General features: G+C 38.9%; 48 non-coding genes across 48 annotated transcripts; all 48 read left to right on the forward strand.

Annotated features, from left to right (window-relative positions):
- Positions 1–12: 12 nt before the first annotated feature.
- On the forward strand, positions 13–85 carry TRNAK-CUU (transfer RNA lysine (anticodon CUU)). The gene has a single exon. It is a non-coding gene; the product is annotated as a tRNA-Lys (tRNA).
- Positions 86–430: 345 nt separating this feature from the next.
- On the forward strand, positions 431–503 carry TRNAA-AGC (transfer RNA alanine (anticodon AGC)). Its single transcript has one exon. It is a non-coding gene; the product is annotated as a tRNA-Ala (tRNA).
- A 353-nt stretch (positions 504–856) lies between these two features.
- On the forward strand, positions 857–929 carry TRNAK-CUU (transfer RNA lysine (anticodon CUU)). Its single transcript has one exon. It is a non-coding gene; the product is annotated as a tRNA-Lys (tRNA).
- A 345-nt stretch (positions 930–1,274) lies between these two features.
- On the forward strand, positions 1,275–1,347 carry TRNAA-AGC (transfer RNA alanine (anticodon AGC)). Its single transcript has one exon. It is a non-coding gene; the product is annotated as a tRNA-Ala (tRNA).
- A 353-nt stretch (positions 1,348–1,700) lies between these two features.
- TRNAK-CUU (transfer RNA lysine (anticodon CUU)) lies at positions 1,701–1,773 on the forward strand. The gene has a single exon. It is a non-coding gene; the product is annotated as a tRNA-Lys (tRNA).
- A 344-nt stretch (positions 1,774–2,117) lies between these two features.
- On the forward strand, positions 2,118–2,190 carry TRNAA-AGC (transfer RNA alanine (anticodon AGC)). The gene has a single exon. It is a non-coding gene; the product is annotated as a tRNA-Ala (tRNA).
- A 771-nt stretch (positions 2,191–2,961) lies between these two features.
- TRNAA-AGC (transfer RNA alanine (anticodon AGC)) lies at positions 2,962–3,034 on the forward strand. The gene has a single exon. It is a non-coding gene; the product is annotated as a tRNA-Ala (tRNA).
- A 353-nt stretch (positions 3,035–3,387) lies between these two features.
- On the forward strand, positions 3,388–3,460 carry TRNAK-CUU (transfer RNA lysine (anticodon CUU)). The gene has a single exon. It is a non-coding gene; the product is annotated as a tRNA-Lys (tRNA).
- Positions 3,461–3,805: 345 nt separating this feature from the next.
- TRNAA-AGC (transfer RNA alanine (anticodon AGC)) lies at positions 3,806–3,878 on the forward strand. Its single transcript has one exon. It is a non-coding gene; the product is annotated as a tRNA-Ala (tRNA).
- Positions 3,879–4,231: 353 nt separating this feature from the next.
- Positions 4,232–4,304, forward strand: TRNAK-CUU (transfer RNA lysine (anticodon CUU)). The gene has a single exon. It is a non-coding gene; the product is annotated as a tRNA-Lys (tRNA).
- Positions 4,305–4,648: 344 nt separating this feature from the next.
- Positions 4,649–4,721, forward strand: TRNAA-AGC (transfer RNA alanine (anticodon AGC)). Its single transcript has one exon. It is a non-coding gene; the product is annotated as a tRNA-Ala (tRNA).
- A 771-nt stretch (positions 4,722–5,492) lies between these two features.
- TRNAA-AGC (transfer RNA alanine (anticodon AGC)) lies at positions 5,493–5,565 on the forward strand. Its single transcript has one exon. It is a non-coding gene; the product is annotated as a tRNA-Ala (tRNA).
- A 771-nt stretch (positions 5,566–6,336) lies between these two features.
- TRNAA-AGC (transfer RNA alanine (anticodon AGC)) lies at positions 6,337–6,409 on the forward strand. The gene has a single exon. It is a non-coding gene; the product is annotated as a tRNA-Ala (tRNA).
- Positions 6,410–6,762: 353 nt separating this feature from the next.
- Positions 6,763–6,835, forward strand: TRNAK-CUU (transfer RNA lysine (anticodon CUU)). Its single transcript has one exon. It is a non-coding gene; the product is annotated as a tRNA-Lys (tRNA).
- Positions 6,836–7,180: 345 nt separating this feature from the next.
- Positions 7,181–7,253, forward strand: TRNAA-AGC (transfer RNA alanine (anticodon AGC)). Its single transcript has one exon. It is a non-coding gene; the product is annotated as a tRNA-Ala (tRNA).
- Positions 7,254–7,606: 353 nt separating this feature from the next.
- Positions 7,607–7,679, forward strand: TRNAK-CUU (transfer RNA lysine (anticodon CUU)). Its single transcript has one exon. It is a non-coding gene; the product is annotated as a tRNA-Lys (tRNA).
- Positions 7,680–8,024: 345 nt separating this feature from the next.
- TRNAA-AGC (transfer RNA alanine (anticodon AGC)) lies at positions 8,025–8,097 on the forward strand. Its single transcript has one exon. It is a non-coding gene; the product is annotated as a tRNA-Ala (tRNA).
- Positions 8,098–8,450: 353 nt separating this feature from the next.
- On the forward strand, positions 8,451–8,523 carry TRNAK-CUU (transfer RNA lysine (anticodon CUU)). The gene has a single exon. It is a non-coding gene; the product is annotated as a tRNA-Lys (tRNA).
- Positions 8,524–8,868: 345 nt separating this feature from the next.
- Positions 8,869–8,941, forward strand: TRNAA-AGC (transfer RNA alanine (anticodon AGC)). The gene has a single exon. It is a non-coding gene; the product is annotated as a tRNA-Ala (tRNA).
- A 353-nt stretch (positions 8,942–9,294) lies between these two features.
- TRNAK-CUU (transfer RNA lysine (anticodon CUU)) lies at positions 9,295–9,367 on the forward strand. Its single transcript has one exon. It is a non-coding gene; the product is annotated as a tRNA-Lys (tRNA).
- Positions 9,368–9,712: 345 nt separating this feature from the next.
- Positions 9,713–9,785, forward strand: TRNAA-AGC (transfer RNA alanine (anticodon AGC)). The gene has a single exon. It is a non-coding gene; the product is annotated as a tRNA-Ala (tRNA).
- Positions 9,786–10,556: 771 nt separating this feature from the next.
- TRNAA-AGC (transfer RNA alanine (anticodon AGC)) lies at positions 10,557–10,629 on the forward strand. Its single transcript has one exon. It is a non-coding gene; the product is annotated as a tRNA-Ala (tRNA).
- A 353-nt stretch (positions 10,630–10,982) lies between these two features.
- On the forward strand, positions 10,983–11,055 carry TRNAK-CUU (transfer RNA lysine (anticodon CUU)). Its single transcript has one exon. It is a non-coding gene; the product is annotated as a tRNA-Lys (tRNA).
- A 345-nt stretch (positions 11,056–11,400) lies between these two features.
- Positions 11,401–11,473, forward strand: TRNAA-AGC (transfer RNA alanine (anticodon AGC)). Its single transcript has one exon. It is a non-coding gene; the product is annotated as a tRNA-Ala (tRNA).
- Positions 11,474–11,826: 353 nt separating this feature from the next.
- Positions 11,827–11,899, forward strand: TRNAK-CUU (transfer RNA lysine (anticodon CUU)). The gene has a single exon. It is a non-coding gene; the product is annotated as a tRNA-Lys (tRNA).
- A 345-nt stretch (positions 11,900–12,244) lies between these two features.
- Positions 12,245–12,317, forward strand: TRNAA-AGC (transfer RNA alanine (anticodon AGC)). Its single transcript has one exon. It is a non-coding gene; the product is annotated as a tRNA-Ala (tRNA).
- Positions 12,318–13,088: 771 nt separating this feature from the next.
- Positions 13,089–13,161, forward strand: TRNAA-AGC (transfer RNA alanine (anticodon AGC)). Its single transcript has one exon. It is a non-coding gene; the product is annotated as a tRNA-Ala (tRNA).
- A 652-nt stretch (positions 13,162–13,813) lies between these two features.
- TRNAA-AGC (transfer RNA alanine (anticodon AGC)) lies at positions 13,814–13,886 on the forward strand. Its single transcript has one exon. It is a non-coding gene; the product is annotated as a tRNA-Ala (tRNA).
- Positions 13,887–14,964: 1,078 nt separating this feature from the next.
- On the forward strand, positions 14,965–15,037 carry TRNAK-CUU (transfer RNA lysine (anticodon CUU)). Its single transcript has one exon. It is a non-coding gene; the product is annotated as a tRNA-Lys (tRNA).
- Positions 15,038–15,382: 345 nt separating this feature from the next.
- Positions 15,383–15,455, forward strand: TRNAA-AGC (transfer RNA alanine (anticodon AGC)). The gene has a single exon. It is a non-coding gene; the product is annotated as a tRNA-Ala (tRNA).
- Positions 15,456–15,808: 353 nt separating this feature from the next.
- TRNAK-CUU (transfer RNA lysine (anticodon CUU)) lies at positions 15,809–15,881 on the forward strand. The gene has a single exon. It is a non-coding gene; the product is annotated as a tRNA-Lys (tRNA).
- A 345-nt stretch (positions 15,882–16,226) lies between these two features.
- On the forward strand, positions 16,227–16,299 carry TRNAA-AGC (transfer RNA alanine (anticodon AGC)). Its single transcript has one exon. It is a non-coding gene; the product is annotated as a tRNA-Ala (tRNA).
- A 771-nt stretch (positions 16,300–17,070) lies between these two features.
- On the forward strand, positions 17,071–17,143 carry TRNAA-AGC (transfer RNA alanine (anticodon AGC)). The gene has a single exon. It is a non-coding gene; the product is annotated as a tRNA-Ala (tRNA).
- A 652-nt stretch (positions 17,144–17,795) lies between these two features.
- Positions 17,796–17,868, forward strand: TRNAA-AGC (transfer RNA alanine (anticodon AGC)). Its single transcript has one exon. It is a non-coding gene; the product is annotated as a tRNA-Ala (tRNA).
- A 1,078-nt stretch (positions 17,869–18,946) lies between these two features.
- On the forward strand, positions 18,947–19,019 carry TRNAK-CUU (transfer RNA lysine (anticodon CUU)). Its single transcript has one exon. It is a non-coding gene; the product is annotated as a tRNA-Lys (tRNA).
- Positions 19,020–19,364: 345 nt separating this feature from the next.
- TRNAA-AGC (transfer RNA alanine (anticodon AGC)) lies at positions 19,365–19,437 on the forward strand. The gene has a single exon. It is a non-coding gene; the product is annotated as a tRNA-Ala (tRNA).
- Positions 19,438–19,790: 353 nt separating this feature from the next.
- TRNAR-CCU (transfer RNA arginine (anticodon CCU)) lies at positions 19,791–19,863 on the forward strand. The gene has a single exon. It is a non-coding gene; the product is annotated as a tRNA-Arg (tRNA).
- A 345-nt stretch (positions 19,864–20,208) lies between these two features.
- Positions 20,209–20,281, forward strand: TRNAA-AGC (transfer RNA alanine (anticodon AGC)). Its single transcript has one exon. It is a non-coding gene; the product is annotated as a tRNA-Ala (tRNA).
- Positions 20,282–20,635: 354 nt separating this feature from the next.
- On the forward strand, positions 20,636–20,708 carry TRNAK-CUU (transfer RNA lysine (anticodon CUU)). The gene has a single exon. It is a non-coding gene; the product is annotated as a tRNA-Lys (tRNA).
- Positions 20,709–21,052: 344 nt separating this feature from the next.
- Positions 21,053–21,125, forward strand: TRNAA-AGC (transfer RNA alanine (anticodon AGC)). The gene has a single exon. It is a non-coding gene; the product is annotated as a tRNA-Ala (tRNA).
- A 353-nt stretch (positions 21,126–21,478) lies between these two features.
- On the forward strand, positions 21,479–21,551 carry TRNAK-CUU (transfer RNA lysine (anticodon CUU)). Its single transcript has one exon. It is a non-coding gene; the product is annotated as a tRNA-Lys (tRNA).
- Positions 21,552–21,896: 345 nt separating this feature from the next.
- On the forward strand, positions 21,897–21,969 carry TRNAA-AGC (transfer RNA alanine (anticodon AGC)). The gene has a single exon. It is a non-coding gene; the product is annotated as a tRNA-Ala (tRNA).
- A 652-nt stretch (positions 21,970–22,621) lies between these two features.
- Positions 22,622–22,694, forward strand: TRNAA-AGC (transfer RNA alanine (anticodon AGC)). Its single transcript has one exon. It is a non-coding gene; the product is annotated as a tRNA-Ala (tRNA).
- Positions 22,695–23,047: 353 nt separating this feature from the next.
- TRNAK-CUU (transfer RNA lysine (anticodon CUU)) lies at positions 23,048–23,120 on the forward strand. The gene has a single exon. It is a non-coding gene; the product is annotated as a tRNA-Lys (tRNA).
- Positions 23,121–23,465: 345 nt separating this feature from the next.
- TRNAA-AGC (transfer RNA alanine (anticodon AGC)) lies at positions 23,466–23,538 on the forward strand. The gene has a single exon. It is a non-coding gene; the product is annotated as a tRNA-Ala (tRNA).
- Positions 23,539–24,615: 1,077 nt separating this feature from the next.
- TRNAK-CUU (transfer RNA lysine (anticodon CUU)) lies at positions 24,616–24,688 on the forward strand. The gene has a single exon. It is a non-coding gene; the product is annotated as a tRNA-Lys (tRNA).
- A 345-nt stretch (positions 24,689–25,033) lies between these two features.
- TRNAA-AGC (transfer RNA alanine (anticodon AGC)) lies at positions 25,034–25,106 on the forward strand. Its single transcript has one exon. It is a non-coding gene; the product is annotated as a tRNA-Ala (tRNA).
- A 353-nt stretch (positions 25,107–25,459) lies between these two features.
- On the forward strand, positions 25,460–25,532 carry TRNAK-CUU (transfer RNA lysine (anticodon CUU)). The gene has a single exon. It is a non-coding gene; the product is annotated as a tRNA-Lys (tRNA).
- Positions 25,533–25,570: the final 38 nt, after the last annotated feature.

The raw sequence follows: 25,570 nt of genomic DNA on the forward strand, positions 1-25,570 counted from the left end.
ATTTAAGTGGGAGCCCGGCTAGCTCAGTCGGTAGAGCATGAGACTCTTAATCTCAGGGTCGTGGGTTCGAGCCCCACGTTGGGCGAAAACGAGTATTTTTTGCTGGATGATAGCATTGGCTCTCATAATATGGTGATTAATCTTGCATTAGACATGCACTAACTCCTAAAAATTGTATCTCCCTTGGTTACTCATTCATGAGAAATGTATCTCCAAGATTAGGTAGGGCCTGAGTCTAGGTTAACATACAGTGATATCACTCCTATTCAAGTACTAAACATGCCAACCTGAAGTGTAAAACATCACCTAGGTGTAGTTAAGGCATCAGTTAGGAGTGGACTGAACACTCATGTTATGGGCAATTAGACTTAAAATAAAGTGTGGACAGCAGTAACGTTACTTTTGAAATGTGATGCTGAGTGAGCACACAGGGGAATTAGCTCAAATGGTAGAGCGCTCGCTTAGCATGCGAGAGGTAGCGGGATCGATGCCCGCATTCTCCATTCTAAAATTTGCATACATTTTACTTTTTAACTTGTAATTGCCATGGTTGTTGCAGAGTAAGAACAGAAAAGTCACAGATGGCTTTCAAATTTGGTGTCATTATAACAACTAAAGTGGTTTAATCAAAAGTGTTTAGGTATTCTATAGCACGTGAGAGGAATTTGATTTCTTATGCAATCTCAAAATGAAAATTTCACACCTTCCATTTTCATTTCGTCTTATTTTACTTGACATTCTTTCCTCTGAAGGATGTATAAAAGTGAAGTTCCTTGCAAAACAAGAGCAGAGGAATATCCAGAAACAGTTTTCCTTAATAAAAAATGATGAGTCTGCATACCATATTTAAGTGGGAGCCCGGCTAGCTCAGTCGGTAGAGCATGAGACTCTTAATCTCAGGGTCGTGGGTTCGAGCCCCACGTTGGGCGAAAACGAGTATTTTTTGCTGGATGATTGCATTGGCTCTCATAATATGGTGATTAATCTTGCATTAGACATGCACTAACTCCTAAAAATTGTATCTCCCTTGGTTACTCATTCATGAGAAATGTATCTCCAAGATTAGGTAGGGCCTGAGTCTAGGTTAACATACAGTGATATCACTCCTATTCAAGTACTAAACATGCCAACCTGAAGTGTAAAACATCCCCTAGGTGTAGTTAAGGCATCAGTTAGGAGTGAACTGAACACTCATGTTATGGGCAATTAGACGTAAAATAAAGTGTGGACAGCAGTAACGTTACTTTTGAAATGTGATGCTGAGTGAGCACACAGGGGAATTAGCTCAAATGGTAGAGCGCTCGCTTAGCATGCGAGAGGTAGCGGGATCGATGCCCGCATTCTCCATTCTAAAATTTGCATACATTTTACTTTTTAACTTGTAATTGCCATGGTTGTTGCAGAGTAAGAACAGAAAAGTCACAGATGGCTTTCAAATTTGGTGTCATTATAACAACTAAAGTGGTTTAATCAAAAGTGTTTAGGTATTCTATAGCACGTGAGAGGAATTTGATTTCTTATGCAATCTCAAAATGAAAATTTCACACCTTCCATTTTCATTTCGTCTTATTTTACTTGACATTCTTTCCTCTGAAGGATGTATAAAAGTGAAGTTCCTTGCAAAACAAGAGCAGAGGAATATCCAGAAACAGTTTTCCTTAATAAAAAATGATGAGTCTGCATACCATATTTAAGTGGGAGCCCGGCTAGCTCAGTCGGTAGAGCATGAGACTCTTAATCTCAGGGTCGTGGGTTCGAGCCCCACGTTGGGCGAAAACCAGTATTTTTTGCTGGATGATAGCATTGCTCTCATAATATGGTGATTAATCTTGCATTAGACATGCACTAACTCCTAAAAATTGTATCTCCCTTGGTTACTCATTCATGAGAAATGTATCTCCAAGATTAGGTAGGGCCTGAGTCTAGGTTAACATACAGTGATATCACTCCTATTCAAGTACTAAACATGCCAACCTGAAGTGTAAAACATCACCTAGGTGTAGTTAAGGCATCAGTTAGGAGTGAACTGAACACTCATGTTATGGGCAATTAGACTTAAAATAAAGTGTGGACAGCAGTAACGTTACTTTTGAAATGTGATGCTGAGTGAGCACAAAGGGGAATTAGCTCAAATGGTAGAGCGCTCGCTTAGCATGCGAGAGGTAGCGGGATCGATGCCCGCATTCTCCATTCTAAAATTTGCATACATTTTACTTTTTAACTTGTAATTGCCATGGTTGTTGCAGAGTAAGAACAGAAAAGTCACAGATGGCTTTCAAATTATGTGTCATTATAACAACTAAAGTGGTTTAATCAAAAGTGTTTAGGTATTCTATAGCACGTGAGAGGAATTTGATTTCTTATGCAATCTCAAAATGAAAATTTCACACCTTCCATTTTCATTTCGTCTTATTTTACTTGACATTCTTTCCTCTGAAGGATGTATAAAAGTGAAGTTCCTTGCAAAACAAGAGCAGAGGAATATCCAGAAACAGTTTTCCTTAATAAAAAATGATGAGTCTGCATACCATATTTGAGTGGGAGCCCGGCTAGCTCAGTCGGTAGAGCATGCGACTCTTAATCTCAGGGTCGTGGGTTCGAGCCCCACGTTGGGCGAAAACGAGTATTTTTTGCTGGATGATAGCATTGGCTCTCATAATATGGTGATTAATCTTGCATTAGACATGCACTAACTCCTAAAAATTGTATCTCCCTTGGTTACTCATTCATGAGAAATGTATCTCCAAGATTAGGTAGGGCCTGAGTCTAGGTTAACATACAGTGATATCACTCCTATTCAAGTACTAAACATGCCAACCTGAAGTGTAAAACATCACCTAGGTGTAGTTAAGGCATCAGTTAGGAGTGAACTGAACACTCATGTTATGGGCAATTAGACTTAAAATAAAGTGTGGACAGCAGTAACGTTACTTTTGAAATGTGATGCTGAGTGAGCACACAGGGGAATTAGCTCAAATGGTAGAGCGCTCGCTTAGCATGCGAGAGGTAGCGGGATCGATGCCCGCATTCTCCATTCTAAAATTTGCATACATTTTACTTTTTAACTTGTAATTGCCATGGTTGTTGCAGAGTAAGAACAGAAAAGTCACAGATGGCTTTCAAATTTGGTGTCATTATAACAACTAAAGTGGTTTAATCAAAAGTGTTTAGGTATTCTATAGCACGTGAGAGGAATTTGATTTCTTATGCAATCTCAAAATGAAAATTTCACACCTTCCATTTTCATTTCGTCTTATTTTACTTGACATTCTTTCCTCTGAAGGATGTATAAAAGTGAAGTTCCTTGCAAAACAAGAGCAGAGGAATATCCAGAAACAGTTTTCCTTAATAAAAAATGATGAGTCTGCATACCATATTTAAGTGGGAGCCCGGCTAGCTCAGTCGGTAGAGCATGAGACTCTTAATCTCAGGGTCGTGGGTTCGAGCCCCACGTTGGGCGAAAACGAGTATTTTTTGCTGGATGATTGCATTGGCTCTCATAATATGGTGATTAATCTTGCATTAGACATGCACTAACTCCTAAAAATTGTATCTCCCTTGGTTACTCATTCATGAGAAATGTATCTCCAAGATTAGGTAGGGCCTGAGTCTAGGTTAACATACAGTGATATCACTCCTATTCAAGTACTAAACATGCCAACCTGAAGTGTAAAACATCCCCTAGGTGTAGTTAAGGCATCAGTTAGGAGTGAACTGAACACTCATGTTATGGGCAATTAGACGTAAAATAAAGTGTGGACAGCAGTAACGTTACTTTTGAAATGTGATGCTGAGTGAGCACACAGGGGAATTAGCTCAAATGGTAGAGCGCTCGCTTAGCATGCGAGAGGTAGCGGGATCGATGCCCGCATTCTCCATTCTAAAATTTGCATACATTTTACTTTTTAACTTGTAATTGCCATGGTTGTTGCAGAGTAAGAACAGAAAAGTCACAGATGGCTTTCAAATTTGGTGTCATTATAACAACTAAAGTGGTTTAATCAAAAGTGTTTAGGTATTCTATAGCACGTGAGAGGAATTTGATTTCTTATGCAATCTCAAAATGAAAATTTCACACCTTCCATTTTCATTTCGTCTTATTTTACTTGACATTCTTTCCTCTGAAGGATGTATAAAAGTGAAGTTCCTTGCAAAACAAGAGCAGAGGAATATCCAGAAACAGTTTTCCTTAATAAAAAATGATGAGTCTGCATACCATATTTAAGTGGGAGCCCGGCTAGCTCAGTCGGTAGAGCATGAGACTCTTAATCTCAGGGTCGTGGGTTCGAGCCCCACGTTGGGCGAAACGAGTATTTTTTGCTGGATGATAGCATTGGCTCTCATAATATGGTGATTAATCTTGCATTAGACATGCACTAACTCCTAAAAATTGTATCTCCCTTGGTTACTCATTCATGAGAAATGTATCTCCAAGATTAGGTAGGGCCTGAGTCTAGGTTAACATACAGTGATATCACTCCTATTCAAGTACTAAACATGCCAACCTGAAGTGTAAAACATCACCTAGGTGTAGTTAAGGCATCAGTTAGGAGTGAACTGAACACTCATGTTATGGGCAATTAGACTTAAAATAAAGTGTGGACAGCAGTAACGTTACTTTTGAAATGTGATGCTGAGTGAGCACACAGGGGAATTAGCTCAAATGGTAGAGCGCTCGCTTAGCATGCGAGAGGTAGCGGGATCGATGCCCGCATTCTCCATTCTAAAATTTGCATACATTTTACTTTTTAACTTGTAATTGCCATGGTTGTTGCAGAGTAAGAACAGAAAAGTCACAGATGGCTTTCAAATTTGGTGTCATTATAACAACTAAAGTGGTTTAATCAAAAGTGTTTAGGTATTCTATAGCACGTGAGAGGAATTTGATTTCTTATGCAATCTCAAAATGAAAATTTCACACCTTCCATTTTCATTTCGTCTTATTTTACTTGACATTCTTTCCTCTGAAGGATGTATAAAAGTGAAGTTCCTTGCAAAACAAGAGCAGAGGAATATCCAGAAACGGTTTTCCTTAATAAAAAATGATGAGTCTGCACACCATATTTGAGTGGGAGCCCGGCTAGCTCAGTCGGTAGAGCATGAGACTCTTAATCTCAGGGTCGTGGGTTCGAGCCCCACGTTGGGTGAAAACGAGTATTTTTTGCTGGATGATTGCATTGGCTCTCATAATATGGTGATTAATCTTGCATTAGACATGCACTAACTCCTAAAAATTGTATCTCCCTTGGTTACTCATTCATGAGAAATGTATCTCCAAGATTAGGTAGGGCCTGAGTCTAGGTTAACATACAGTGATATCACTCCTATTCAAGTACTAAACATGCCAACCTGAAGTGTAAAACATCCCCTAGGTGTAGTTAAGGCATCAGTTAGGAGTGAACTGAACACTCATGTTATGGGCAATTAGACTTAAAATAAAGTGTGGACAGCAGTAACGTTACTTTTGAAATGTGATGCTGAGTGAGCACACAGGGGAATTAGCTCAAATGGTAGAGCGCTCGCTTAGCATGCGAGAGGTAGCGGGATCGATGCCCGCATTCTCCATTCTAAAATTTGCATACATTTTACTTTTTAACTTGTAATTGCCATGGTTGTTGCAGAGTAAGAACAGAAAAGTCACAGATGGCTTTCAAATTTGGTGTCATTATAACAACTAAAGTGGTTTAATCAAAAGTGTTTAGGTATTCTATAGCACGTGAGAGGAATTTGATTTCTTATGCAATCTCAAAATGAAAATTTCACACCTTCCATTTTCATTTCGTCTTATTTTACTTGACATTCTTTCCTCTGAAGGATGTATAAAAGTGAAGTTCCTTGCAAAACAAGAGCAGAGGAATATCCAGAAACAGTTTTCCTTAATAAAAAATGATGAGTCTGCATACCATATTTAAGTGGGAGCCCGGCTAGCTCAGTCGGTAGAGCATGAGACTCTTAATCTCAGGGTCGTGGGTTCGAGCCCCATGTTGGGCGAAAACGAGTATTTTTTGCTGGATGATAGCATTGGCTCTCATAATATGGTGATTAATCTTGCATTAGACATGCACTAACTCCTAAAAATTGTATCTCCCTTGGTTACTCATTCATGAGAAATGTATCTCCAAGATTAGGTAGGGCCTGAGTCTAGGTTAACATACAGTGATATCACTCCTATTCAAGTACTAAACATGCCAACCTGAAGTGTAAAACATCACCTAGGTGTAGTTAAGGCATCAGTTAGGAGTGAACTGAACACTCATGTTATGGGCAATTAGACTTAAAATAAAGTGTGGACAGCAGTAACGTTACTTTTGAAATGTGATGCAGAGTGAGCACACAGGGGAATTAGCTCAAATGGTAGAGCGCTCGCTTAGCATGCGAGAGGTAGCGGGATCGATGCCCGCATTCTCCATTCTAAAATTTGCATACATTTTACTTTTTAACTTGTAATTGCCATGGTTGTTGCAGAGTAAGAACAGAAAAGTCACAGATGGCTTTCAAATTTGGTGTCATTATAACAACTAAAGTGGTTTAATCAAAAGTGTTTAGGTATTCTATAGCACGTGAGAGGAATTTGATTTCTTATGCAATCTCAAAATGAAAATTTCACACCTTCCATTTTCATTTCGTCTTATTTTACTTGACATTCTTTCCTCTGAAGGATGTATAAAAGTGAAGTTCCTTGCAAAACAAGAGCAGAGGAATATCCAGAAACAGTTTTCCTTAATAAAAAATGATGAGTCTGCATACCATATTTAAGTGGGAGCCCGGCTAGCTCAGTCGGTAGAGCATGAGACTCTTAATCTCAGGGTCGTGGGTTCGAGCCCCACGTTGGGCGAAAACGAGTATTTTTTGCTGGATGATAGCATTGGCTCTCATAATATGGTGATTAATCTTGCATTAGACATGCACTAACTCCTAAAAATTGTATCTCCCTTGGTTACTCATTCATGAGAAATGTATCTCCAAGATTAGGTAGGGCCTGAGTCTAGGTTAACATACAGTGATATCACTCCTATTCAAGTACTAAACATGCCAACCTGAAGTGTAAAACATCACCTAGGTGTAGTTAAGGCATCAGTTAGGAGTGAACTGAACACGCATGTTATGGGCAATTAGACTTAAAATAAAGTGTGGACAGCAGTAACGTTACTTTTGAAATGTGATGCTGAGTGAGCACACAGGGGAATTAGCTCAAATGGTAGAGCGCTCGCTTAGCATGCGAGAGGTAGCGGGATCGATGCCCGCATTCTCCATTCTAAAATTTGCATACATTTTACTTTTTAACTTGTAATTGCCATGGTTGTTGCAGAGTAAGAACAGAAAAGTCACAGATGGCTTTCAAATTTGGTGTCATTATAACAACTAAAGTGGTTTAATCAAAAGTGTTTAGGTATTCTATAGCACGTGAGAGGAATTTGATTTCTTATGCAATCTCAAAATGAAAATTTCACACCTTCCATTTTCATTTCGTCTTATTTTACTTGACATTCTTTCCTCTGAAGGATGTATAAAAGTGAAGTTCCTTGCAAAACAAGAGCAGAGGAATATCCAGAAACAGTTTTCCTTAATAAAAAATGATGAGTCTGCATACCATATTTAAGTGGGAGCCCGGCTAGCTCAGTCGGTAGAGCATGAGACTCTTAATCTCAGGGTCGTGGGTTCGAGCCCCACGTTGGGCGAAAACGAGTATTTTTTGCTGGATGATAGCATTGGCTCTCATAATATGGTGATTAATCTTGCATTAGACATGCACTAACTCCTAAAAATTGTATCTCCCTTGGTTACTCATTCATGAGAAATGTATCTCCAAGATTAGGTAGGGCCTGAGTCTAGGTTAACATACAGTGATATCACTCCTATTCAAGTACTAAACATGCCAACCTGAAGTGTAAAACATCACCTAGGTGTAGTTAAGGCATCAGTTAGGAGTGAACTGAACACTCATGTTATGGGCAATTAGACTTAAAATAAAGTGTGGACAGCAGTAACGTTACTTTTGAAATGTGATGCTGAGTGAGCACACAGGGGAATTAGCTCAAATGGTAGAGCGCTCGCTTAGCATGCGAGAGGTAGCGGGATCGATGCCCGCATTCTCCATTCTAAAATTTGCATACATTTTACTTTTTAACTTGTAATTGCCATGGTTGTTGCAGAGTAAGAACAGAAAAGTCACAGATGGCTTTCAAATTTGGTGTCATTATAACAACTAAAGTGGTTTAATCAAAAGTGTTTAGGTATTCTATAGCACGTGAGAGGAATTTGATTTCTTATGCAATCTCAAAATGAAAATTTCACACCTTCCATTTTCATTTCGTCTTATTTTACTTGACATTCTTTCCTCTGAAGGATGTATAAAAGTGAAGTTCCTTGCAAAACAAGAGCAGAGGAATATCCAGAAACAGTTTTCCTTAATAAAAAATGATGAGTCTGCATACCATATTCAAGTGGGAGCCCGGCTAGCTCAGTCGGTAGAGCATGAGACTCTTAATCTCAGGGTCGTGGGTTCGAGCCCCACGTTGGGCGAAACTGAGTATTTTTTGCTGGATGATAGCATTGGCTCTCATAATATGGTGATTAATCTTGCATTAGACATGCACTAACTCCTAAAAATTGTATCTCCCTTGGTTACTCATTCATGAGAAATGTATCTCCAAGATTAGGTAGGGCCTGAGTCTAGGTTAACATACAGTGATATCACTCCTATTCAAGTACTAAACATGCCAACCTGAAGTGTAAAACATCACCTAGGTGTAGTTAAGGCATCAGTTAGGAGTGAACTGAACACTCGTGTTATGGGCAATTAGACTTAAAATAAAGTGTGGACAGCAGTAACGTTACTTTTGAAATGTGATGCTGAGTGAGCACACAGGGGAATTAGCTCAAATGGTAGAGCGCTCGCTTAGCATGCGAGAGGTAGCGGGATCGATGCCCGCATTCTCCATTCTAAAATTTGAATACATTTTACTTTTTAACTTGTAATTGCCATGGTTGTTGCAGAGTAAGAACAGAAAAGTCACAGATGGCTTTCAAATTTGGTGTCATTATAACAACTAAAGTGGTTTAATCAAAAGTGTTTAGGTATTCTATAGCACGTGAGAGGAATTTGATTTCTTATGCAATCTCAAAATGAAAATTTCACACCTTCCATTTTCATTTCGTCTTATTTTACTTGACATTCTTTCCTCTGAAGGATGTATAAAAGTGAAGTTCCTTGCAAAACAAGAGCAGAGGAATATCCAGAAACGGTTTTCCTTAATAAAAAATGATGAGTCTGCATACCATATTTGAGTGGGAGCCCGGCTAGCTCAGTCGGTAGAGCATGAGACTCTTAATCTCAGGGTCGTGGGTTCGAGCCCCACGTTGGGCGAAAACGAGTATTTTTTGCTGGATGATAGCATTGGCTCTCATAATATGGTGATTAATCTTGCATTAGACATGCACTAACTCCTAAAAATTGTATCTCCCTTGGTTACTCATTCATGAGAAATGTATCTCCAAGATTAGGTAGGGCCTGAGTCTAGGTTAACATACAGTGATATCACTCCTATTCAAGTACTAAACATGCCAACCTGAAGTGTAAAACATCACCTAGGTGTAGTTAAGGCATCAGTTAGGAGTGAACTGAACACTCATGTTATGGGCAATTAGACTTAAAATAAAGTGTGGACAGCAGTAACGTTACTTTTGAAATGTGATGCTGAGTGAGCACACAGGGGAATTAGCTCAAATGGTAGAGCGCTCGCTTAGCATGCGAGAGGTAGCGGGATCGATGCCCGCATTCTCCATTCTAAAATTTGCATACATTTTACTTTTTAACTTGTAATTGCCATGGTTGTTGCAGAGTAAGAACAGAAAAGTCACAGATGGCTTTCAAATTTGGTGTCATTATAACAACTAAAGTGGTTTAATCAAAAGTGTTTAGGTATTCTATAGCACGTGAGAGGAATTTGATTTCTTATGCAATCTCAAAATGAAAATTTCACACCTTCCATTTTCATTTCGTCTTATTTTACTTGACATTCTTTCCTCTGAAGGATGTATAAAAGTGAAGTTCCTTGCAAAACAAGAGCAGAGGAATATCCAGAAACAGTTTTCCTTAATAAAAAATGATGAGTCTGCATACCATATTTAAGTGGGAGCCCGGCTACCTCAGTCGGTAGAGCATGAGACTCTTAATCTCAGGGTCGTGGGTTCGAGCCCCACGTTGGGCGAAAACGAGTATTTTTTGCTGGATGATAGCATTGGCTCTCATAATATGGTGATTAATCTTGCATTAGACATGCACTAACTCCTAAAAATTGTATCTCCCTTGGTTACTCATTCATGAGAAATGTATCTCCAAGATTAGGTAGGGCCTGAGTCTAGGTTAACATACAGTGATATCACTCCTATTCAAGTACTAAACATGCCAACCTGAAGTGTAAAACATCACCTAGGTGTAGTTAAGGCATCAGTTAGGAGTGAACTGAACACTCATGTTATGGGCAATTAGACTTAAAATAAAGTGTGGACAGCAGTAACGTTACTTTTGAAATGTGATGCTGAGTGAGCACACAGGGGAATTAGCTCAAATGGTAGAGCGCTCGCTTAGCATGCGAGAGGTAGCGGGATCGATGCCCGCATTCTCCATTCTAAAATTTGCATACATTTTACTTTTTAACTTGTAATTGCCATGGTTGTTGCAGAGTAAGAACAGAAAAGTCACAGATGGCTTTCAAATTTGGTGTCATTATAACAACTAAAGTGGTTTAATCAAAAGTGTTTAGGTATTCTATAGCACGTGAGAGGAATTTGATTTCTTATGCAATCTCAAAATGAAAATTTCACACCTTCCATTTTCATTTCGTCTTATTTTACTTGACATTCTTTCCTCTGAAGGATGTATAAAAGTGAAGTTCCTTGCAAAACAAGAGCAGAGGAATATCCAGAAACGGTTTTCCTTAATAAAAAATGATGAGTCTGCACACCATATTTGAGTGGGAGCCCGGCTAGCTCAGTCGGTAGAGCATGAGACTCTTAATCTCAGGGTCGTGGGTTCGAGCCCCACGTTGGGCGAAAACGAGTATTTTTTGCTGGATGATTGCATTGGCTCTCATAATATGGTGATTAATCTTGCATTAGACATGCACTAACTCCTAAAAATTGTATCTCCCTTGGTTACTCATTCATGAGAAATGTATCTCCAAGATTAGGTAGGGCCTGAGTCTAGGTTAACATACAGTGATATCACTCCTATTCAAGTACTAAACATGCCAACCTGAAGTGTAAAACATCCCCTAGGTGTAGTTAAGGCATCAGTTAGGAGTGAACTGAACACTCATGTTATGGGCAATTAGACTTAAAATAAAGTGTGGACAGCAGTAACGTTACTTTTGAAATGTGATGCTGAGTGAGCACACAGGGGAATTAGCTCAAATGGTAGAGCGCTCGCTTAGCATGCGAGAGGTAGCGGGATCGATGCCCGCATTCTCCATTCTAAAATTTGCATACATTTTACTTTTTAACTTGTAATTGCCATGGTTGTTGCAGAGTAAGAACAGAAAAGTCACAGATGGCTTTCAAATTTGGTGTCATTATAACAACTAAAGTGGTTTAATCAAAAGTGTTTAGGTATTCTATAGCACGTGAGAGGAATTTGATTTCTTATGCAATCTCAAAATGAAAATTTCACACCTTCCATTTTCATTTCGTCTTATTTTACTTGACATTCTTTCCTCTGAAGGATGTATAAAAGTGAAGTTCCTTGCAAAACAAGAGCAGAGGAATATCCAGAAACGGTTTTCCTTAATAAAAAATGATGAGTCTGCACACCATATTTGAGTGGGAGCCCGGCTAGCTCAGTCGGTAGAGCATGAGACTCTTAATCTCAGGGTCGTGGGTTCGAGCCCCACGTTGGGCGAAAACGAGTATTTTTTGCTGGATGATTGCATTGGCTCTCATAATATGGTGATTAATCTTGCATTAGACATGCACTAACTCCTAAAAATTGTATCTCCCTTGGTTACTCATTCATGAGAAATGTATCTCCAAGATTAGGTAGGGCCTGAGTCTAGGTTAACATACAGTGATATCACTCCTATTCAAGTACTAAACATGCCAACCTGAAGTGTAAAACATCCCCTAGGTGTAGTTAAGGCATCAGTTAGGAGTGAACTGAACACTCATGTTATGGGCAATTAGACTTAAAATAAAGTGTGGACAGCAGTAACGTTACTTTTGAAATGTGATGCTGAGTGAGCACACAGGGGAATTAGCTCAAATGGTAGAGCGCTCGCTTAGCATGCGAGAGGTAGCGGGATCGATGCCCGCATTCTCCATTCTAAAATTTGCATACATTTTACTTTTTAACTTGTAATTGCCATGGTTGTTGCAGAGTAAGAACAGAAAAGTCACAGATGGCTTTCAAATTTGGTGTCATTATAACAACTAAAGTGGTTTAATCAAAAGTGTTTAGGTATTCTATAGCACGTGAGAGGAATTTGATTTCTTATGCAATCTCAAAATGAAAATTTCACACCTTCCATTTTCATTTCGTCTTATTTTACTTGACATTCTTTCCTCTGAAGGATGTATAAAAGTGAAGTTCCTTGCAAAACAAGAGCAGAGGAATATCCAGAAACGGTTTTCCTTAATAAAAAATGATGAGTCTGCATACCATATTTAAGTGGGAGCCCGGCTAGCTCAGTCGGTAGAGCATGAGACTCTTAATCTCAGGGTTGTGGGTTCGAGCCCCACGTTGGGCGAAAACGAGTATTTTTTGCTGGATGATTGCATTGGCTCTCATAATATGGTGATTAATCTTGCATTAAACATGCACTAACTCCTAAAAATTGTATCTCCCTTGGTTACTCATTCATGAGAAATGTATCTCCAAGATTAGGTAGGGCCTGAGTCTAGGTTAACATACAGTGATATCACTCCTATTCAAGTACTAAACATGCCAACCTGAAGTATAAAACAGCCCCTAGGTGTAGTTAAGGCATCAGTTAGGAGTGAACTGAACACTCATGTTATGGGCAATTAGACTTAAAATAAAGTGTGGACAGCAGTAACGTTACTTTTGAAATGTGATGCTGAGTGAGCACACAGGGGAATTAGCTCAAATGGTAGAGCGCTCGCTTAGCATGCGAGAGGTAGCGGGATCGATGCCCGCATTCTCCATTCTAAAATTTGCATACATTTTACTTTTTAACTTGTAATTGCCATGGTTGTTGCAGAGTAAGAACAGAAAAGTCACAGATGGCTTTCAAATTTGGTGTCATTATAACAACTAAAGTGGTTTAATCAAAAGTGTTTAGGTATTCTATAGCACGTGAGAGGAATTTGATTTCTTATGCAATCTCAAAATGAAAATTTCACACCTTCCATTTTCATTTCGTCTTATTTTACTTGACATTCTTTCCTCTGAAGGATGTATAAAAGTGAAGTTCCTTGCAAAACAAGAGCAGAGGAATATCCACGTTGGGCGAAAACGAGTATTTTTTGCTGGATGATAGCATTGGCTCTCATAATATGGTGATTAATCTTGCATTAGACATGCACTAACTCCTAAAAATTGTATCTCCCTTGGTTACTCATGCATGAGAAATGTATCTCCAAGATTAGGTAGGGCCTGAGTATAGGATAACATACAGTGATATCACTCCTATTCAAGTACTAAACATGCCAACCTGAAGTGTAAAACATCCCCTAGGTGTAGTTAAGGCATCAGTTAGGAGTGAACTGAACACTCATGTTATGGGCAATTAGACTTAAAATAAAGTGTGGACAGCAGTAACGTTACTTTTGAAATGTGATGCTGAGTGAGCACACAGGGGAATTAGCTCAAATGGTAGAGCGCTCGCTTAGCATGCGAGAGGTAGCGGGATCGATGCCCGCATTCTCCATTCTAAAATTTGCATACATTTTACTTTTTAACTTGTAATTGCCATGGTTGTTGCAGAGTAAGAACAGAAAAGTCACAGATGGCTTTCAAATTTGGTGTCATTATAACAACTAAAGTGGTTTAATCAAAAGTGTTTAGGTATTCTATAGCACGTGAGAGGAATTTGATTTCTTATGCAATCTCAAAATGAAAATTTCACACCTTCCATTTTCATTTCGTCTTATTTTACTTGACAATCTTTCCTCTGAAGGATGTATAAAAGTGAAGTTCCTTGCAAAACAAGAGCAGAGGAATATCCACGTTGGGCGAAAACGAGTATTTTTTGCTGGATGATAGCATTGGCTCTCATAATATGGTGATTAATCTTGCATTAGACATGCACTAACTCCTAAAAATTGTATCTCCCTTGGTTACTCATTCATGAGAAATGTATCTCCAAGATTAGGTAGGGCCTGAGTATAGGTTAACATACAGTGATATCACTCCTATTCAAGTACTAAACATGCCAACCTGAAGTGTAAAACATCCCCTAGGTGTAGTTAAGGCATCAGTTAGGAGTGAACTGAACACTCATGTTATGGGCAATTAGACTTAAAATAAAGTGTGGACAGCAGTAACGTTACTTTTGAAATGTGATGCTGAGTGAGCACACAGGGGAATTAGCTCAAATGGTAGAGCGCTCGCTTAGCATGCGAGAGGTAGCGGGATCGATGCCTGCATTCTCCATTCTAAAATTTGCATACATTTTACTTTTTAACTTGTAATTGCCATGGTTGTTGCAGAGTAAGAACAGAAAAGTCACAGATGGCTTTCAAATTTGGTGTCATTATAACAACTAAAGTGGTTTAATCAAAAGTGTTTAGGTATTCTATAGCACGTGAGAGGAATTTGATTTCTTATGCAATCTCAAAATGAAAATTTCACACCTTCCATTTTCATTTCGTCTTATTTTACTTGACATTCTTTCCCCTGAAGGATGTATAAAAGTGAAGTTCCTTGCAAAACAAGAGCAGAGGAATATCCAGAAACGGTTTTCCTTAATAAAAAATGATGAGTCTGCATACCATATTTGAGTGGGAGCCCGGCTAGCTCAGTCGGTAGAGCATGAGACTCTTAATCTCAGGGTCGTGGGTTCGAGCCCCACGTTGGGCGAAAACGAGTATTTTTTGCTGGATGATTGCATTGGCTCTCATAATATGGTGATTAATCTTGCATTAGACATGCACTAACTCCTAAAAATTGTATCTCCCTTGGTTACTCATTCATGAGAAATGTATCTCCAAGATTAGGTAGGGCCTGAGTCTAGGTTAACATACAGTGATATCACTCCTATTCAAGTACTAAACATGCCAACCTGAAGTGTAAAACATCCCCTAGGTGTAGTTAAGGCATCAGTTAGGAGTGAACTGAACACTCATGTTATGGGCAATTAGACTTAAAATAAAGTGTGGACAGCAGTAACGTTACTTTTGAAATGTGATGCTGAGTGAGCACACAGGGGAATTAGCTCAAATGGTAGAGCGCTCGCTTAGCATGCGAGAGGTAGCGGGATCGATGCCCGCATTCTCCATTCTAAAATTTGCATACATTTTACTTTTTAACTTGTAATTGCCATGGTTGTTGCAGAGTAAGAACAGAAAAGTCACAGATGGCTTTCAAATTTGGTGTCATTATAACAACTAAAGTGGTTTAATCAAAAGTGTTTAGGTATTCTATAGCACGTGAGAGGAATTTGATTTCTTATGCAATCTCAAAATGAAAATTTCACACCTTCCATTTTCATTTCGTCTTATTTTACTTGACATTCTTTCCTCTGAAGGATGTATAAAAGTGAAGTTCCTTGCAAAACAAGAGCAGAGGAATATCCAGAAACGGTTTTCCTTAATAAAAAATGATGAGTCTGCACACCATATTTGAGTGGGAGCCCGGCTAGCTCAGTCGGTAGAGCATGAGACTCTTAATCTCAGGGTCGTGGGTTCGAGCCCCACGTTGGGCGAAAACGAGTATTTTTTGCTGGATGATTGCATTGGCTCTCATAATATGGTGATTAATCTTGCATTAGACATGCACTAACTCCTAAAAATTGTATCTCCCTTGGTTACTCATTCATGAGAAATGTATCTCCAAGATTAGGTAGGGCCTGAGTCTAGGTTAACATACAGTGATATCACTCCTATTCAAGTACTAAACATGCCAACCTGAAGTGTAAAACATCCCCTAGGTGTAGTTAAGGCATCAGTTAGGAGTGAACTGAACACTCATGTTATGGGCAATTAGACTTAAAATAAAGTGTGGACAGCAGTAACGTTACTTTTGAAATGTGATGCTGAGTGAGCACACAGGGGAATTAGCTCAAATGGTAGAGCGCTCGCTTAGCATGCGAGAGGTAGCGGGATCGATGCCCGCATTCTCCATTCTAAAATTTGCATACATTTTACTTTTTAACTTGTAATTGCCATGGTTGTTGCAGAGTAAGAACAGAAAAGTCACAGATGGCTTTCAAATTTGGTGTCATTATAACAACTAAAGTGGTTTAATCAAAAGTGTTTAGGTATTCTATAGCACGTGAGAGGAATTTGATTTCTTATGCAATCTCAAAATGAAAATTTCACACCTTCCATTTTCATTTCGTCTTATTTTACTTGACATTCTTTCCTCTGAAGGATGTATAAAAGTGAAGTTCCTTGCAAAACAAGAGCAGAGGAATATCCAGAAACGGTTTTCCTTAATAAAAAATGATGAGTCTGCATACCATATTTAAGTGGGAGCCCGGCTAGCTCAGTCGGTAGAGCATGAGACTCTTAATCTCAGGGTTGTGGGTTCGAGCCCCACGTTGGGCGAAAACGAGTATTTTTTGCTGGATGATTGCATTGGCTCTCATAATATGGTGATTAATCTTGCATTAAACATGCACTAACTCCTAAAAATTGTATCTCCCTTGGTTACTCATTCATGAGAAATGTATCTCCAAGATTAGGTAGGGCCTGAGTCTAGGTTAACATACAGTGATATCACTCCTATTCAAGTACTAAACATGCCAACCTGAAGTATAAAACAGCCCCTAGGTGTAGTTAAGGCATCAGTTAGGAGTGAACTGAACACTCATGTTATGGGCAATTAGACTTAAAATAAAGTGTGGACAGCAGTAACGTTACTTTTGAAATGTGATGCTGAGTGAGCACACAGGGGAATTAGCTCAAATGGTAGAGCGCTCGCTTAGCATGCGAGAGGTAGCGGGATCGATGCCCGCATTCTCCATTCTAAAATTTGCATACATTTTACTTTTTAACTTGTAATTGCCATGGTTGTTGCAGAGTAAGAACAGAAAAGTCACAGATGGCTTTCAAATTTGGTGTCATTATAACAACTAAAGTGGTTTAATCAAAAGTGTTTAGGTATTCTATAGCACGTGAGAGGAATTTGATTTCTTATGCAATCTCAAAATGAAAATTTCACACCTTCCATTTTCATTTCGTCTTATTTTACTTGACATTCTTTCCTCTGAAGGATGTATAAAAGTGAAGTTCCTTGCAAAACAAGAGCAGAGGAATATCCACGTTGGGCGAAAACGAGTATTTTTTGCTGGATGATAGCATTGGCTCTCATAATATGGTGATTAATCTTGCATTAGACATGCACTAACTCCTAAAAATTGTATCTCCCTTGGTTACTCATGCATGAGAAATGTATCTCCAAGATTAGGTAGGGCCTGAGTATAGGATAACATACAGTGATATCACTCCTATTCAAGTACTAAACATGCCAACCTGAAGTGTAAAACATCCCCTAGGTGTAGTTAAGGCATCAGTTAGGAGTGAACTGAACACTCATGTTATGGGCAATTAGACTTAAAATAAAGTGTGGACAGCAGTAACGTTACTTTTGAAATGTGATGCTGAGTGAGCACACAGGGGAATTAGCTCAAATGGTAGAGCGCTCGCTTAGCATGCGAGAGGTAGCGGGATCGATGCCCGCATTCTCCATTCTAAAATTTGCATACATTTTACTTTTTAACTTGTAATTGCCATGGTTGTTGCAGAGTAAGAACAGAAAAGTCACAGATGGCTTTCAAATTTGGTGTCATTATAACAACTAAAGTGGTTTAATCAAAAGTGTTTAGGTATTCTATAGCACGTGAGAGGAATTTGATTTCTTATGCAATCTCAAAATGAAAATTTCACACCTTCCATTTTCATTTCGTCTTATTTTACTTGACAATCTTTCCTCTGAAGGATGTATAAAAGTGAAGTTCCTTGCAAAACAAGAGCAGAGGAATATCCACGTTGGGCGAAAACGAGTATTTTTTGCTGGATGATAGCATTGGCTCTCATAATATGGTGATTAATCTTGCATTAGACATGCACTAACTCCTAAAAATTGTATCTCCCTTGGTTACTCATTCATGAGAAATGTATCTCCAAGATTAGGTAGGGCCTGAGTATAGGTTAACATACAGTGATATCACTCCTATTCAAGTACTAAACATGCCAACCTGAAGTGTAAAACATCCCCTAGGTGTAGTTAAGGCATCAGTTAGGAGTGAACTGAACACTCATGTTATGGGCAATTAGACTTAAAATAAAGTGTGGACAGCAGTAACGTTACTTTTGAAATGTGATGCTGAGTGAGCACACAGGGGAATTAGCTCAAATGGTAGAGCGCTCGCTTAGCATGCGAGAGGTAGCGGGATCGATGCCTGCATTCTCCATTCTAAAATTTGCATACATTTTACTTTTTAACTTGTAATTGCCATGGTTGTTGCAGAGTAAGAACAGAAAAGTCACAGATGGCTTTCAAATTTGGTGTCATTATAACAACTAAAGTGGTTTAATCAAAAGTGTTTAGGTATTCTATAGCACGTGAGAGGAATTTGATTTCTTATGCAATCTCAAAATGAAAATTTCACTCCTTCCATTTTCATTTCGTCTTATTTTACTTGACATTCTTTCCCCTGAAGGATGTATAAAAGTGAAGTTCCTTGCAAAACAAGAGCAGAGGAATATCCAGAAACGGTTTTCCTTAATAAAAAATGATGAGTCTGCATACCATATTTGAGTGGGAGCCCGGCTAGCTCAGTCGGTAGAGCATGAGACTCTTAATCTCAGGGTCGTGGGTTCGAGCCCCACGTTGGGCGAAAACGAGTATTTTTTGCTGGATGATTGCATTGGCTCTCATAATATGGTGATTAATCTTGCATTAAACATGCACTAACTCCTAAAAATTGTATCTCCCTTGGTTACTCATTCATGAGAAATGTATCTCCAAGATTAGGTAGGGCCTGAGTCTAGGTTAACATACAGTGATATCACTCCTATTCAAGTACTAAACATGCCAACCTGAAGTGTAAAACATCACCTAGGTGTAGTTAAGGCATCAGTTAGGAGTGAACTGAACACTCATGTTATGGGCAATTAGACTTAAAATAAAGTGTGGACAGCAGTAACGTTACTTTTGAAATGTGATGCTGAGTGAGCACACAGGGGAATTAGCTCAAATGGTAGAGCGCTCGCTTAGCATGCGAGAGGTAGCGGGATCGATGCCCGCATTCTCCATTCTAAAATTTGCATACATTTTACTTTTTAACTTGTAATTGCCATGGTTGTTGCAGAGTAAGAACAGAAAAGTCACAGATGGCTTTCAAATTTGGTGTCATTATAACAACTAAAGTGGTTTAATCAAAAGTGTTTAGGTATTCTATAGCACGTGAGAGGAATTTGATTTCTTATGCAATCTCAAAATGAAAATTTCACACCTTCCATTTTCATTTCGTCTTATTTTACTTGACATTCTTTCCTCTGAAGGATGTATAAAAGTGAAGTTCCTTGCAAAACAAGAGCAGAGGAATATCCAGAAACAGTTTTCCTTAATAAAAAATCATGAGTCTGCATACCATATTTAAGTGGGAGCCCGGCTAGCTCAGTCGGTAGAGCATGAGACTCCTAATCTCAGGGTCGTGGGTTCGAGCCCCACATTGGGCGAAAATTAGTATTTTTTGCTGGATGATAGCATTGGCTCTCATAATATGGTGATTAATCTTGCATTAGACATGCACTAACTCCTAAAAATTGTACCTCCCTTGGATACTCATTCATGAGAAATGTATCTCCAAGATTAGGTAGGGCCTGAGTCTAGGTTAACATACAGTGATATCACTCCTATTCAAGTACTAAACATGCCAACCTGAAGTGTAAAACATCACCTAGGTGTAGTTAAGGCATCAGTTAGGAGTGAACTGAACACTCATGTTATGGGCAATTAGACTTAAAATAAAGTGTGGACAGCAGTAACGTTACTTTTGAAATGTGATGCTGAGTGAGCACACAGGGGAATTAGCTCAAATGGTAGAGCGCTCGCTTAGCATGCGAGAGGTAGCGGGATCGATGCCCGCATTCTCCATTCTAAAATTTGCATACATTTTACTTTTTAACTTGTAATTGCCATGGTTGTTGCAGAGTAAGAACAGAAAAGTCACAGATGGCTTTCAAATTTGGTGTCATTATAACAACTAAAGTAGGTTTAATCAAAAGTGTTTAGGTATTCTATAGCACGTGAGAGGAATTTGATTTCTTATGCAATCTCAAAATGAAAATTTCACACCTTCCATTTTCATTTCGTCTTATTTTACTTGACATTCTTTCCTCTGAAGGATGTATAAAAGTGAAGTTCCTTGCAAAACAAGAGCAGAGGAATATCCAGAAACGGTTTTCCTTAATAAAAAATGATGATTCTGCACACCATATTTAAGTGGGAGCCCGGCTAGCTCAGTCGGTAGAGCATGAGACTCTTAATCTCAGGGTCGTGGGTTCGAGCCCCACGTTGGGCGAAAACGAGTATTTTTTGCTGGATGATTGCATTGGCTCTCATAATATGGTGATTAATCTTGCATTAGACATGCACTAACTCCTAAAAATTGTATCTCCCTTGGTTACTCATTCATGAGAAATGTATCTCCAAGATTAGGTAGGGCCTGAGTCTAGGTTAACATACAGTGATATCACTCCTATTCAAGTACTAAACATGCCAACCTGAAGTGTAAAACATCCCCTAGGTGTAGTTAAGGCATCAGTTAGGAGTGAACTGAACACTCATGTTATGGGCAATTAGACTTAAAATAAAGTGTGTCAGCAGTAACGTTACTTTTGAAATGTGATGCTGAGTGAGCACACAGGGGAATTAGCTCAAATGGTAGAGCGCTCGCTTAGCATGCGAGAGGTAGCGGGATCGATGCCCGCATTCTCCATTCTAAAATTTGCATACATTTTACTTTTTAACTTGTAATTGTCATGGTTGTTGCAGAGTAAGAACAGAAAAGTCACAGATGGCTTTCAAATTTGGTGTCATTATAACAACTAAAGTGGTTTAATCAAAAGTGTTTAGGTATTCTATAGCACGTGAGAGGAATTTGATTTCTTATGCAATCTCAAAATGAAAATTTCACACCTTCCATTTTCATTTCGTCTTATTTTACTTGACATTCTTTCCTCTGAAGGATGTATAAAAGTGAAGTTCCTTGCAAAACAAGAGCAGAGGAATATCCAGAAACGGTTTTCCTTAATAAAAAATGATGAGTCTGCATACCATATATAAGTGGGAGCCCGGCTAGCTCAGTCGGTAGAGCATGAGACTCTTAATCTCAGGGTCGTGGGTTCGAGCCCCACGTTGGGCGAAAACGAGTATTTTTTGCTGGATGATTGCATTGGCTCTCATAATATGGTGATTAATCTTGCATTAAACATGCACTAACTCCTAAAAATTGTATCTCCCTTGGTTACTCATTCATGAGAAATGTATCTCCAAGATTAGGTAGGGCCTGAGTCTAGGTTAACATACAGTGATATCACTCCTATTCAAGTACTAAACATGCCAACCTGAAGTATAAAACAGCCCCTAGGTGTAGTTAAGGCATCAGTTAGGAGTGAACTGAACACTCATGTTATGGGCAATTAGACTTAAAATAAAGTGTGGACAGCAGTAACGTTACTTTTGAAATGTGATGCTGAGTGAGCACACAGGGGAATTAGCTCAAATGGTAGAGCGCTCGCTTAGCATGCGAGAGGTAGCGGGATCGATGCCCGCATTCTCCATTCTAAAATTTGCATACATTTTACTTTTTAACTTGTAATTGCCATGGTTGTTGCAGAGTAAGAACAGAAAAGTCACAGATGGCTTTCAAATTTGGTGTCATTATAACAACTAAAGTGGTTTAATCAAAAGTGTTTAGGTATTCTATAGCACGTGAGAGGAATTTGATTTCTTATGCAATCTCAAAATGAAAATTTCACACCTTCCATTTTCATTTCGTCTTATTTTACTTGACATTCTTTCCTCTGAAGGATGTATAAAAGTGAAGTTCCTTGCAAAACAAGAGCAGAGGAATATCCACGTTGGGCGAAAACGAGTATTTTTTGCTGGATGATAGCATTGGCTCTCATAATATGGTGATTAATCTTGCATTAGACATGCACTAACTCCTAAAAATTGTATCTCCCTTGGTTACTCATGCATGAGAAATGTATCTCCAAGATTAGGTAGGGCCTGAGTATAGGATAACATACAGTGATATCACTCCTATTCAAGTACTAAACATGCCAACCTGAAGTGTAAAACATCCCCTAGGTGTAGTTAAGGCATCAGTTAGGAGTGAACTGAACACTCATGTTATGGGCAATTAGACTTAAAATAAAGTGTGGACAGCAGTAACGTTACTTTTGAAATGTGATGCTGAGTGAGCACACAGGGGAATTAGCTCAAATGGTAGAGCGCTCGCTTAGCATGCGAGAGGTAGCGGGATCGATGCCCGCATTCTCCATTCTAAAATTTGCATACATTTTACTTTTTAACTTGTAATTGCCATGGTTGTTGCAGAGTAAGAACAGAAAAGTCACAGATGGCTTTCAAATTTGGTGTCATTATAACAACTAAAGTGGTTTAATCAAAAGTGTTTAGGTATTCTATAGCACGTGAGAGGAATTTGATTTCTTATGCAATCTCAAAATGAAAATTTCACACCTTCCATTTTCATTTCGTCTTATTTTACTTGACATTCTTTCCTCTGAAGGATGTATAAAAGTGAAGTTCCTTGCAAAACAAGAGCAGAGGAATATCCAGAAACGGTTTTCCTTAATAAAAAATGATGAGTCTGCACACCATATTTAAGTGGGAGCCCGGCTAGCTCAGTCGGTAGAGCATGAGACTCTTAATCTCAGGGTCGTGGGTTCGAGCCCCACGTTGGGCGAAAACGAGTATTTTTTGCTGGATGATTGCATTGGCTCTCATAATATGGTGATTAATCTTGCATTAGACATGCACTAACTCCTAAAAATTGTATCTCCCTTGGTTACTCATTCATGAGAAATGTATCTCCAAGATTAGGTAGGGCCTGAGTCTAGGTTAACATACAGTGATATCACTCCTATTCAAGTACTAAACATGCCAACCTGAAGTGTAAAACATCCCCTAGGTGTAGTTAAGGCATCAGTTAGGAGTGAACTGAACACTCATGTTATGGGCAATTAGACTTAAAATAAAGTGTGGACAGCAGTAACGTTACTTTTGAAATGTGATGCTGAGTGAGCACACAGGGGAATTAGCTCAAATGGTAGAGCGCTCGCTTAGCATGCGAGAGGTAGCGGGATCGATGCCCGCATTCTCCATTCTAAAATTTGCATACATTTTACTTTTTAACTTGTAATTGCCATGGTTGTTGCAGAGTAAGAACAGAAAAGTCACAGATGGCTTTCAAATTTGGTGTCATTATAACAACTAAAGTGGTTTAATCAAAAGTGTTTAGGTATTCTATAGCACGTGAGAGGAATTTGATTTCTTATGCAATCTCAAAATGAAAATTTCACACCTTCCATTTTCATTTCGTCTTATTTTACTTGACAATCTTTCCTCTGAAGGATGTATAAAAGTGAAGTTCCTTGCAAAACAAGAGCAGAGGAATATCCACGTTGGGCGAAAACGAGTATTTTTTGCTGGATGATAGCATTGGCTCTCATAATATGGTGATTAATCTTGCATTAGACATGCACTAACTCCTAAAAATTGTATCTCCCTTGGTTACTCATTCATGAGAAATGTATCTCCAAGATTAGGTAGGGCCTGAGTATAGGTTAACATACAGTGATATCACTCCTATTCAAGTACTAAACATGCCAACCTGAAGTGTAAAACATCCCCTAGGTGTAGTTAAGGCATCAGTTAGGAGTGAACTGAACACTCATGTTATGGGCAATTAGACTTAAAATAAAGTGTGGACAGCAGTAACGTTACTTTTGAAATGTGATGCTGAGTGAGCACACAGGGGAATTAGCTCAAATGGTAGAGCGCTCGCTTAGCATGCGAGAGGTAGCGGGATCGATGCCTGCATTCTCCATTCTAAAATTTGCATACATTTTACTTTTTAACTTGTAATTGCCATGGTTGTTGCAGAGTAAGAACAGAAAAGTCACAGATGGCTTTCAAATTTGGTGTCATTATAACAACTAAAGTGGTTTAATCAAAAGTGTTTAGGTATTCTATAGCACGTGAGAGGAATTTGATTTCTTATGCAATCTCAAAATGAAAATTTCACACCTTCCATTTTCATTTCGTCTTATTTTACTTGACATTCTTTCCCCTGAAGGATGTATAAAAGTGAAGTTCCTTGCAAAACAAGAGCAGAGGAATATCCAGAAACGGTTTTCCTTAATAAAAATGATGAGTCTGCATACCATATTTGAGTGGGAGCCCGGCTAGCTCAGTCGGTAGAGCATGAGACTCTTAATCTCAGGGTCGTGGGTTCGAGCCCCACGTTGGGCGAAAACGAGTATTTTTTGCTGGATGATTGCATTGGCTCTCATAATATGGTGATTAATCTTGCATTAGACATGCACTAACTCCTAAAAATTGTATCTCCCTTGGTTACTCATTCATGAGAAATGTATCTCCAAGATTAGGTAGGGCCTGAGTCTAGGTTAACATACAGTGATATCACTCCTATTCAAGTACTAAACATGCCAACCTGAAGTGTAAAACATCACCTAGGTGTAGTTAAGGCATCAGTTAGGAGTGAACTGAACACTCATGTTATGGGCAATTAGACTTAAAATAAAGTGTGGACAGCAGTAACGTTACTTTTGAAATGTGATGCTGAGTGAGCACACAGGGGAATTAGCTCAAATGGTAGAGCGCTCGCTTAGCATGCGAGAGGTAGCGGGATCGATGCCCGCATTCTCCATTCTAAAATTTGCATACATTTTACTTTTTAACTTGTAATTGCCATGGTTGTTGCAGAGTAAGAACAGAAAAGTCACAGATGGCTTTCAAATTTGGTGTCATTATAACAACTAAAGTGGTTTAATCAAAAGTGTTTAGGTATTCTATAGCACGTGAGAGGAATTTGATTTCTTATGCAATCTCAAAATGAAAATTTCACACCTTCCATTTTCATTTCGTCTTATTTTACTTGACATTCTTTCCTCTGAAGGATGTATAAAAGTGAAGTTCCTTGCAAAACAAGAGCAGAGGAATATCCAGAAACGGTTTTCCTTAATAAAAAATGATGAGTCTGCACACCATATTTGAGTGGGAGCCCGGCTAGCTCAGTCGGTAGAGCATGAGACTCTTAATCTCAGGGTCGTGGGTTCGAGCCCCACGTTGGGCGAAAACGAGTATTTTTTGCTGGATGATTGCATTGGCTCT

Source organism: Triturus cristatus, chromosome 4_1 (genome assembly GCF_964204655.1).
Source record: "Triturus cristatus chromosome 4_1, aTriCri1.1, whole genome shotgun sequence".
Lineage (NCBI taxonomy): Eukaryota > Metazoa > Chordata > Amphibia > Caudata > Salamandridae > Triturus > Triturus cristatus.